Source organism: Schistosoma mansoni, chromosome 4, assembly GCF_000237925.1.
Source record: "Schistosoma mansoni strain Puerto Rico chromosome 4, complete genome".
NCBI classification, from domain to species: domain Eukaryota; kingdom Metazoa; phylum Platyhelminthes; class Trematoda; order Strigeidida; family Schistosomatidae; genus Schistosoma; species Schistosoma mansoni.
Genome location: NC_031498.1, coordinates 30932819 through 30945630, shown reverse-complemented (window position 1 = coordinate 30945630; position 12812 = coordinate 30932819).

Genomic DNA, 12812 nt, shown 5'->3' with positions numbered 1-12812 from the left:
AAGAAGATGATTAGGTTTATTTTGGGTCTCCACATCTATAGTGTGTGAAGTCCAAGGTTATAACATCAAGAATTATAGTTCACGTTTCAAAGAGTTCAAAGAATCATAAGTATTATTTGTCTCTGCATCGATTCTCACCTTGATTAATCCTATGTGAGCACACTACGAAGAATAAAATTATGGTATTCAATGAGTCGTCGAAATGAATTTTAGAAAATCTAAATACGTGGCTCATTGATTTGATGGTTACTAGTTAGGGAACCTATAAAACGTTCAGAATAGGTTTGTTTCAATACTTGTTCCGTAAACGATAAATCGCAGGAGAACCTGAGTCTTGTGCCGCATGTAACGTTGATATCACCTCACCAATCATGGTAAGTTCTAACTCGAGTGATGTATTGCCGAAGCATATCCATTCGCATTAAGCTGTGTGTCGCAACACTGCGCCACCTTGATAAACTCCATGCTGATGCTTCGTTGCATGTTGTTCAGCTCATGAGCGCGAATTGAATGCATGCTTTTAGAATCATATGCACAGAGAAAGGAATTACACATGCAATGACTTTCATCAATATCATCGATAAAAACTAAGTGCGAGGGGCCTAAGACACTACCTTGTATTACGTCAATTCTTACAAGGACAGCTTTGGACATTGAAGAGTTAATTTGACTTATTTGATATCGGTGGCTAAGAAAATGGATCAAACTAATTAAGCAGAGGGTTTTAGACCCCGCGTTTATTGTTATTTCTGAAACTGCTGTGAAATCGTTTGACTTAAAATAACGTTCCTGTATGCGTCCCTGTTTATTACTATATTTATCTGGTATTTATCATTCGTAAGGGAATAATTCATCACAGTTTGAAAGTTTAATTATTGAGCGCAAGAGGTCTAAGTCAACATGCTAGTAGTCCCTACGTTGGCACGGTTCTTGAAAAGGTCGACTATATGAGGAAAAGTTTGGTAGAGCACGAGCCACTATCTTATGGTCACTGCGCCACATTCATTGTTTACTTGTACAGATAGAGGGATGATATCTCCTTGAAATATTAAATCATTTATATTATCACACTTTGTACTGATAAAAACCCACCGTGACAAGCAGTGTAGGTTAAAAACTACCGAAGATTCAACAATACTCAACTGCCAACTTTCGGTACTCCAGTAGATCCTAGAATGATATAAATTTCTAGTGATAACCTTAGCACTGAAGTTAAGGTCAGGTGAATCTTCAAATGCATTGATAATAAGATCGTTCACACTATTCGAACTATCAGGGACTTTGTATACACATTTCACTAGTGGACTGTGATTCAGGATGTTAATAGATATCCAGACCAATTTCGGCAGATAATCATGTCTCTATCTTTATTCATTAACAGGTCATCCAAAGTATATATGAGGCAATCTTTCTCTCGCTTGGTTTATCCGTCATAGAGATAGAGTCGATTGTTCCAGATATTCAATTCTGAGTCAGACACTGCTAGAGAAGACCATGTTTCAGTGATAAGAAAATTCAAGGCTGAAGGCCTAATATTTTGATCAGGTAGAATAACTTGCTGAAATTGACTTGCTGGAAAGTTTGGAAAGGCATGAGATTATTGACGTTAGGTTGATAGTGCTTTACCTAGTAGTTCAAATTTGCTATTAAGAAAGCGATGCGAAAAATTACATTTTCCAGAATATAGTATTTGAGACTATGGGGGTAACCGTTTGATTGGTGATTATCTGTGGTCTGTCCAATAGTAGGCTTGCCTCTACGATGACTGTAGTGACCGTCTTGTGCAACGTTTGAATGAAGTGTGTTCAAATGATCACCTTCACGATTAGTAGGATGAAACGTTCTCGGAGATTATATTTTTGTACAGTGAAGCCATTGTAATTTTTTGATATTACATCTAGATCGTAACGGTACTCCATATACATTCTTATAACACGAGACAGACATGTTATCCTTAATTCCGTTATTAAGAGCTTTGACGTTAGAACTGGGTTTTGAACCACAGGTATCTCTTTTTACACAGGAATATTAATATGTCAATTAGACATATGCTAGTTCACCCAGGTCACTGTACAAGCATAAGAGGCAGGTCATCATTCTTCATTAGTGAGTCAAAGTATTTGCTATCATGAGATCAATTAACCACACTGGTGAGTTCAGTTGTAGAGGTTATGGCGTTTAATGTTATATCAACAGCGTTATTTTCGTTTAAGCTACGCTTTTGTGTAAATCACTGTGCAGTGATTTTATCTGAAACTAAACAAGCAATCCTAAGATTTGGAAGCTCTTAGATCAGTCCCTCGGACTCCTTTAGCTGCTAAGCCAATAAATGTGAGGTGAATCTAAACAATTTATAGTCTGAGCATTCAGACAAATTTTATTGGGAAGAATGCATTGAAATGCACTATCTTTAAGGTTGTCTGTTTTGATAACAAATTTCTTACACATTTAAGAGAGATGTTGTCAAAACGAATTACAAAGCATGGGGTATCAACAATACCAGAGATCATAGCAACTGTAAGATTTGGACATTTCCGGTCTCATTTTTTAAAACAGTCGACCCCATTTTGCAATATATGTTATTCTTTATACTGTTTGTGAGTTATACGATAGGAAAAAAACGACATATAAATACTTCATATTGAATACCGTATTAATGTAACACAAAGTTTATACATAACGTCAGGCGTTTTATTCCAGAAAACTGTGTGTAAGTAAATAACTGATCCGAAAACAAATGGGTCGATTCAAACGATAATTTGAGTTTGAATACATCAACACGGACAAATGTAGAATAGTAATGCGAATACAGATCCATAAATAAATTTTCGATTTACGGTAACAATAATAAACACAATGATTATATGAATAATAGAACCATTATCTGGCATTTTCTAAAGGTTAAATATTCACATGCTGAATGATCAGAAAGTTTACATCACTGTTAATTTATATAAACTGATTCCAACATCAAATTAGAGACACATCCAGGACATCTAATTACTTGAAAACCTTCGTGCACTGCACTCAAATCGTCTTATCAACTTTCATGAACTTGATCAACAGTGTAATGTGTAGAGGATTAATTCCTCTATATCTGACTCCAATAAATAAATAATATCCCGCTGACTGAATATTTACTGCAGGCTAAATCTCCTAGTAGAATTTACGGGTTTACTCGGGATTTATTCAAAAGCCTGAACACCAGTTATAGAGGTAGTTTATTGTTGAAGCTCGTTAAAATCCGCAAGCGTACAGATAGCAAGCACACAGGGAAAACAAGCGTGTGTGTGTGAGTGTTAAAAATCCATATATATTTTTGAGTGTTAATGGATTGTGGATAAATTATTGATTGTCTTTGTTTACAACCAATGAGAGAACAAATTAAGGATTGATGTGCAGACATGCGCTCAATCAGACTCACACATAAATTTACAGTGGGTTAAATGTTAAGATTACAGAGAGCACACAAATAATACAGTAGTTGAATGGGCTTGCTATAACATCACCATGATAACTGAATAGTTGATAAATGAACATAATTCAATCTCATTTGTGAATTGACTAGTATTATCACGGAAATACCGTTGTAGTGAACGAGAACGCAAGTGGAGGCAATAAAATGTATTTGAATACGAAATTACAGAACATCTTATTAAAATCTAATAACCATACAGTAAATAATTCATTTGCAAAATGTCAATCAATCGTCTCGGACTTCGTTGTTCCTTTGTTTCCACAACAATCATTCTCCGTTCTCGTTCTTTTCTGTTTGATCTTTTTAACCTTCCGCCACCAGGTATTTCACTTTCGACTGGTGATACATACTACTTTTATCTGCCGACCTCTAGAACACACACCACACCATTACTTATACCTTAACGTATGTAATTTTATTTCAAATAAAAAAAATCCAATAAATATACTGTTGGACAACGGTTTGAAACCAGTAAAAATAATTATTTTCCCTCTAACTGACCACTGAGTTTTAAAGCCTCGTTCATTAAGTGAGTGAAATGAACGAGTGAAAGAATAAACTAATAAAGACGAAACACATTTGAGGAAAACAGTAACAATGCCATATGACAATCTGAAAAAAATGAGAAATCAGTGTTTAATATGAATGAATTAATGCTGCGGTGTGGTCTAATTATATCCAGATAAGTAGTATATGATGATGCTCAGGCATAAAATGTATTTTGGTAGATCAGTAAGGAAAGAACAGAAATGAAGCGCAATTTGTAGGAAAATGCCTGAACAATGAAATCAGAGAAGATGGAATGATATTTGCAGAAGGAACAGTTAAGATTAAGGCAGTTGATGGATAGTTTGCAAATTAACTGTTTGCTGTATGGTTATTAGAATTTAGTGAGATAGTCTGTACTTTGTGTCTAAATACTTTCAATTGTCCACAACTAGTATTCTGTTCGTTAAAATACGACTGCAACTTATTATTATCTACATTCGATTACTTCAGTTTATCTTGATTGAAAACTCTTATAACTTCTTCACACAAATCAAATTAACCGTTTGTTAAATCTGTACCAATTTATGGACATATTTTCATCTTTCATAAACTTTAATTCATAATCATAAAAGAGAAAAATCCTCCCCCTCTATCATTTCCATGGTTACGGAAAAAAATATTAGTAAATTAGAAAAAAACTTAGTTTAAATTAACTGAATTAGTCAATGAATTCTATAATTATTTATTTTACTTATTTAAACACATAAACATCAGTGCAAAGGGGCACATAATACATATGCATCACACATGTCACTTGATATATGTGTAGGCTGTGATACTGCACGAGTGCCAAGACAGAAGCAGGTGGTTTTCTGAGGGGGCCACATCCAGAGCCGTCGGCCTTAAGATCTGATCTACAAGCCAGTGGAGCAACCTAAGCAGATACAGTGCCATGGTAACTGGTGACCAAAAATTGATTCAAAAGTCATTTGTTCCCTCGAGATCCAGTAGCCCATAAGGAGCATTGGTTTGGAATCAAGGTTTTCCAACCCACCTACGTGAATCCTTCATATCCACCAACTCGGTTAAAGCGCCGAATATTGGCTTATCATCTTTTCAATTTTGTAGACAACAGTAATTTCGCGAGAAGGCAGTAAGTAGGATTTCCCTATCAGTGGCTGTATAGTCGGAGCCATGTGAGAGGGGGAGTTAATTCTCGTCACTATCGTCTACACCAGGACATTCAACTCAGTCAGATGCTAGTATTCATTCATAGATCAAACATAATTAAATAAAATTGTTTTTATTCATTTTAGTGTCGAGTTCTCTGAAACTTTTAACAGTTAAATGTTTATATTTACTATTTATATTACCGTAACAATCTTTAAAGCTTATCGGTTACATGTTTACTTAGCAGATAAAGATTCATTAAGTTTATTCATTCGTCTTTATATTGAATTAATGTCATAATAATGAATATGAATGATTGGTTACCATGAGGAGGCATTCGCTTATCATTATAGCTAGTTATTCATGGTATTAATTTATTTAAAGTATTATACGTTAACTAAATTTCATTGAGTCAGTTTATAATTGTTAGCATCTTTTTAGCGAGGTTGTTTGCTACGGGATGGGGTTGCTAACTTCATTCCCAAACCTCCTCCATTACCTCGGTTTAGGACCGTCAGTAACCCTATAATAGCTACAGGCAAACACTCGATTGAAAATCTCTGGAAGATATGTAAACTGTCACATACCTGAGTAGCATCATCAGTCAACAAGAAGGATCTGATGCAGATATAAATGCAAGGGTTGCAAATGAAATATTGAATATATGGCTCTCATATTTTACGTTGATTGTCCCTACCTGTGTTCTCATAAATTATAAATTGTAAATAATTCCAACCTACAGATTAACTGAAAGTTCATGACAAATATCAGGAATGATAGTAAAAACCAGTTTTATAAGAGCCTGTATTTCATTCTAGAGAACGGGTCCGAGATCAGACTTTGACACCTGACATCAACACCCAGGTTGGGATGGGTAGCACTTTGTTAAAAGAATAACGCGACATGGATGGCGAAAAAGGAACAAAAATAATGAGATTGACAAATTTATATACTTCCATTAAATGGTTATAAGTGATACCATTTTTTTCACAAGTGTATACACAAAGCTACATAATTTCACCGCACCACACTACAGAGAACCAGGTCGATCATCAATAAAAAAAACTCACAACGTCTGCGGAAGACGTGAGAACAAAGAGAGGAGCTACTGTAGCTACAGATCATCACCTGTTAGTGGCTAAATTGAAACTGCAGCTAAAGAATCATTGGTCAATCGAGCTGACAGTATTACAGACGCTTAGTATAGCCCTTTATCGAAATGTTAACAAACTCATTAAATCCAGGGTAGATTTTAGCAACAAGTTACAAGTCTTATTTGAAATTCATTTCAATTTCTTCTGCAAAATAACTGACTGCACTAGTAAACTATCCATTGCTAAATTTCCAACTATTTTAATACACTGAACTAATCAACCGCATTGATTTGTTCAACCAAAAAGAATGCAAAACGGATTCACAATAATTCCCTTGATATTGTTTGTTTGAATCTTCCGATTGATGTTTAGGACTGCCACTGGTCAGTCTCTTATTGGCATATGTGCAAACTGTGAGTAAGTTATAAGCATTATAATCAAAGATAAATAGTGGCTAGCAGTGGAATCCAGATAGACGCGCGTTTCGTCGTATTTGGGACCCGTCAGCTGGGTGTACCTGCATCCTAGAGTTGTTGTTCACTCTGAGACTCGAACACAGTACCTTCCTCTTCCAACGCCATCGCGTTATCTCCTCAGCCATCAGGACCCAGTAACTGAGTTGATAACGCGATGGCGTTTGAAGCGAACGGTACGGGGTTCGAGTCCCGGAGTGAACATCAACTCTGATGTAGGTACATCCAGCTGACGAGTCCAGAATAGGACAAAATGCGCGTCGAAAACAAAAACAGAATTATGCTCGTATTTCGTTCGTTATTAACGAGATTTAATTTATGTAGATACTACTTATATGCCATTCGATTTTTTTTAAAATAATTTTTGCACTTTTTTTCTGAATCTTTATTGTTTATTAAATTGAAAATTTTAATTTCATGATTAATTTGTATCATTCCATGTTCCTAGTGAATAAATAGAAATTTAGGTCAAAACTTATGATCGGATCAAAATTTATATCAACTTATAAAGTTAATTTGATTTAGTAAAATGTATCCTTTGTGTATAGAACATGATACTTTGATGTTTGATTTGTTAAATATAACAGATTACTATAGTTTCAGATAGTATGAATTACTTACTTACTTACTTACGCCTGTTACCCCTCGTCGAGGAGCATAGGCCGCTCACCAGCATTTCTGGTTAGCATTTTTTTAGCGAGTTAGCTTTTCTACGGGATGGGGTCACTAACCCCATACCCAACCCTCCTCCTTTACCCGGGCTTGGGACCGGCAGTAACTCTCGAAGAGCTACAGGCGGAGTTTATTTTTTTAGTGTTAATCATGTTCTGTCGTTCGAACATCCGAATGATTTCGGCTTTCATCATGATGCGCGATAATTCTTCGGGATGGAGATGCTTCGATTCGGAGGAATGAGTTTAAATTGTTTTTTCTGGTTAGCGCTTTACAGTGGTTAATTCTCCTTTGAAGCGCAGATATAAGAAGCAGATTTTCTCATTACCTCCAACTGCATTTACCAATTTGCGTACACTTTCAAGGTATATGCATTGGAAGAACAGAGAGAAGAGTTCATGTTCGCATTTCCGAACACACTCTATAGAATTTTAGACTGAGAGGCTTGACGGCTCTAAACAGCGTAATAGCTTCGTATATATCTGACCCGGGCATGGTGTTGACACACACAAGCTTTCAAAAATATTAGCAGACAAAACCACGGCCTATCTTCGGTTTTCCGTAGCATCATCAATAAAAAGACTAAACCTGATTTATGTATCCAGAAAGAGACAATAATCAACTACCCTGGTAAACTATTTTTTGTTATTATCATTTTATTAGTGTTTATTTTGTTATATGATCTTCGCTTGACTAATTCTTATTTTATTACAACAAAATCATCCCTTCATTCACAAGGTTTTCATTCACCTAATCCTCTTAACTTATGTAAACTCTTCAAATTCTATTCAATTATTACATAACCCACCTTATCAATTTCTAATTCTAGTTTTCACAACCTCTAAAATTAACCTAGTCTATCTTATCTGTTTCTGCACCTCATATAATTACTGCTTCACCTAACCCCCATGCTTTTGAATCCCAACTCCAAATGACCTGAAACCTGTTCTTGCATATATATATATATATATATATATATGCTCAGGAAAAAATCTGATCATCCTAATGGGAGATCTGAATGTTAAAGTCGGAATGGACAACAATCATTGATGAACGTGGAGGATCTGAAGCAGATGTAAAGACGAAGATTGGCACGGCAAGGGCAGGATTCACAAAATTAAAGAACATATGGAACTCAAAACAACTGTCCGCAAGCCATTATCAAAGTCAGAATCTTCAACACGAACGTCAAGACAGTTCTACTGTACGGAGCTGAAACTTCCAGAACCACTACAACCATCATCAGAAACGTGCAAGTATTTATAAATAATTGTCAAAGTAAGATACTCAATATCTGTTCACCAGATACCATCAGCAACAACCTACTGTGGGAGAGAACAGACCAGCTTCCAACTGAGGAGCAAATTACGAAAAGACGTTATAGGACATACATTATGGAATTCATCAAACTACATCACATGGCAAGCACCAACATGGAATCATGATGGGAAGAGGAAGGCCAAAGAACATATTGCGTCGAGATTCAGAAGCAGATATCAAAAGCATGAATAGCAACTGGAAAAGGGTTGTCCCCAAATGCCCCGGAACGGCTGAGAGTGGGGAGGGTCCGCCCCCGTCTCTCGAAATGCTCTCACACAGTCACGCGTATACAGCCTATGTCGGGAAAGTCAGACTCACTGCCTTCTCGCGGCATTGCTGTTATTTATAAAATTGAGAGGACGAAAAGCGAATGTCTGGCGCTTTGATCGGGTTGGTGGACACGGAAAGTTCACATGGGGGAGTTTGAAAACACTGATTCCAAACCAATGATGAACATTGGCTCTAGTATCCTGAGGGAAAAAATGGAATATGAACCAATCGTCGGTCATTGGCTACCATGGGACTGCATCTCCTGACGTTGCTTCAATGCCTTGTGGATCAGACCTTAAGGTCGAAGGATACGGGTGTGGCCTCCTAAGAAAACGACCTAGTTAAGCTTGGGCGCCCAGGCAGCACTCTAGCCCTCACAAAAATCGAATGACAAAGCGTGACGCACATATAATCGATGCCTCCTTGGAGCAAATTTTGTTTAAATAAATAAATTTAATAGAGACATCACTGTGAATAAACCGACTACGTGTTGTATGACAATAACCATGCCATTCCCGGTGTAAAAAAAATTCGAGGTACAACAATGATTGATTTTCTTACTTGTATGATTCTTAGCTGAGTTGAAGTAGCTTTCACGTTGAATACATCAAGGTTTGAGTCTAATTCGCTTAGATTTTCTCGTCATGTTCTGTGCATGGCTGATCGTTTTGAACACGGAAATTCGATCGAAACATTTCAGATGTGAAATCAGTAAGCGAGTAGTGATGAGTTTGGTTATTTTGGTACAGACCTTATATATGTTAAACGTTATTGGTAAGATTCCTTATTAAAATATTAGAAATTCCTGTAGTGAAAATTAGAACATATAACCGAACAGTATTGTTTTCAATTAGATCCTCAACTGGTTTTACTCTAATGAACAGCAATGTTCGTGCTGTCCTGGAGAACATTTGATCAACTCTCATCATAATTTATTGGTCTAAAATATTTTCGTTGCAGGTTGGTCACATATGTCGAACAGAGCACTTAACTATTAGACTACTCGGTCGGGGTTCGATAGTATATCAAATCTAACTTCATTCAGTACCAAAAACTCTGGTACAATCTTTTAACCTTCTTGATGAAGATTGCATCAATACCAAACTAGTTGAGCCCAAACAGTGACGACTTCACAATGCGAAATTACCAATTTATTTCAAAATAAACCAATGTAGTCAATAATTCACGAATATCGCCTACACATTTCACAAACCTCAACACCTAAAATATTTTGTAAAAAACGACTACTGATCCTTCAATAAAATATGGAATATCTAGTCAACGAGAGTGACTGCCTACAATTCGAAGGACCGTTTTGTTTTGTTCAAACTGAATATATGTGGAAATCCAACCATAAACTGACTCACGCGAATCGACATTTATTTTCTAGTCAATTTCATCTCGTATTTTAGAAAACACTGGAATGAATAAGGATACATATTTCGCAACTGTCATTAGATAATACAAAGTCGAGTGAGTCCACCAAAATACTTGAGTTTCAGCAAGATTTAGCTGTAAATCTGTAGTAAACATAAGTTAGTTACAATTTCATGAAACACTGCTAAATCGCTTTAGCTTACGTAAACACATCAGTCGTAATTACCACATCAATGTTATATACGATAATCGGTTCTTTCGATGGTCGGAATAAAAGTGAAGTATTGTAGCCAAACTGGCCCGATTGAACTTGTTCTAGTATTTCGAAAAATTTATGTACATATAGACATCTTAGCGAAAGTAAGGATATAAGGAAAATCCCCGAAAAGTAGTTAGCTAATTCTGTCGTATGACAAACGTAAAGTTATTCAACTATTTTTCCTTGCTTTAATTAATATCATCACTGTCACGAGGATTTCGAAATATCACCAGATCGTTCCACATATAAATCAGTTTTATGTTCGATAAAATTAACAATCCATTAACTGGTTCGCTTATGGTTACGGTGAAGTCAATTAACAGCTTCTATGAAGAGAGTTGATATTGTTTGGCCAGCCAATGTTATGTACTGTACTCTCAATTTTTCGTATTTTGGTTATTATCCACTTATAAACAAAAGGAAAAGCAAAACTCTCCGATACAATACAACATGCACCAATCGAGTTACACCTGACGGAGAAGCTTTGGAGGATGTAAAACACTTTACATATCTGGGCAGCATCATTGATGAACATGGTGGATCTGATCCCGATGTGAGAGCGAGGATCGGCAAAGCAAGAGCAGCATATATACAACTGAAGAATATCTGGAAATCAAAACAATTAACAACCAACATCAAGGTTAGAATTTTCAATACAAATGTCAAGACAGTTCTACTGTATGAGGCGGAGACGTGGAGAACTACGAAAGTCATAATCCAGAAGATACAGGTGTTTATTAACAGCTGTCTACGCAAAATACTTCGGATCCGTTGGCCAGACACTATCAGCAACAACCTACTGTGGGAGACAACAAACCAGATTCCAACAGAGGAAGAAATCAGGAAGAAGCGCTGGAAGTGGATAGGACACACATTGAGAAAAGCACCCAACTGCGTCACAATGCAAGCACACACATGGAGTCCTGAAGGCCAAATTAGGAGAGGAAGATCAAAGAACACATAACGCCGAGAAATGGAGACGGACATGAGAAGAATGAACAAAAGTTGGATAGAACTAGAAAGGAAGGCCCAGGACAGCGTGGGTTGGAGAATGCTGGTCGGCGGCCTATGCTCCATTGGGAGTAACAGGCGTAAGTAAGTATTATCGACTAACGTATTTCTAAATTTTCCAAGTTCATCACTAGTTCATAAAGATAAATATGCTTTTTATGATAATAAATTAATAAATGATATTAATATGAATAGTAAGTCAATCTTGTCGTTAAAGTCGAGGAATTCATGACTCAGAAAGAAAACCTATAATTCATCCGAAACCTCGAAATCTACAGCAACAACAGTTGGGATCTCATAAATTTTATTACAAAATTAGAAAAAACAAAAAACAATATGTTACATATTACATTCAGAAAATAAAAAAGAAGAAAAGATAACTGATGAGATCATTGTAGTTTAAGTGATCGAATTTCATTGACAGCGAAATCACGTCTGTGAAATAGATTTAATGAAAAAATATTAAAATATAATTAATATACTGATGAATTTATCTTAAAAGTACTTTTTTAAAAGAATAAAAAACGATAATGAACATTGAACAAAATCCTGAATCAATGACGACAACGACGACGACTAGGCAAAAATCTCGCGAGGCGGGATCGTGGATGCGCACTGCTGAGGAGTCTCAAAATAGGACGAAACGGCTGTCCAGTGCTTCCAGGTTTTTCTTGGTGGTCTAGCTTCAATTGACTCATGATTTCAACTATGAAAAATACTGAAATCTCCACAAAACCCCTTCTGATCTAAATCATAATTTTTTTAAATGTTAGCACAACTACTTAGGAACAATAAGTAGTTTTCCTGTTGATATCCGAATGGATCATTAACAGGAAAATTATTTGGGAAATATATTGAGTGATCAATCTTTTCATTAGATGAAACTCCATAGAATAAATTAATTAGAGACAATAGAATAAAGAAAACTTTACTCAAAATCAAAGTTATTTGAAACATATTAATTAAGGAACAAAGTCAAAATAATCATAACACACGTATGGACAAATTATGACGGCATTATAATTCAATACATTTTAGTTTAGTATTTTCGTTCTATCACATACTATTGAGCATGAACTAGAATGACACAAAGTATATCTAACAGTGAAATAATTTCAGAAGGGGTTTTGTGGAGATTTCAGTATTTTCATAGTTAAAAGCATGAGTCAATTGAAGCTAGACCACCAAGAAAAACCTGG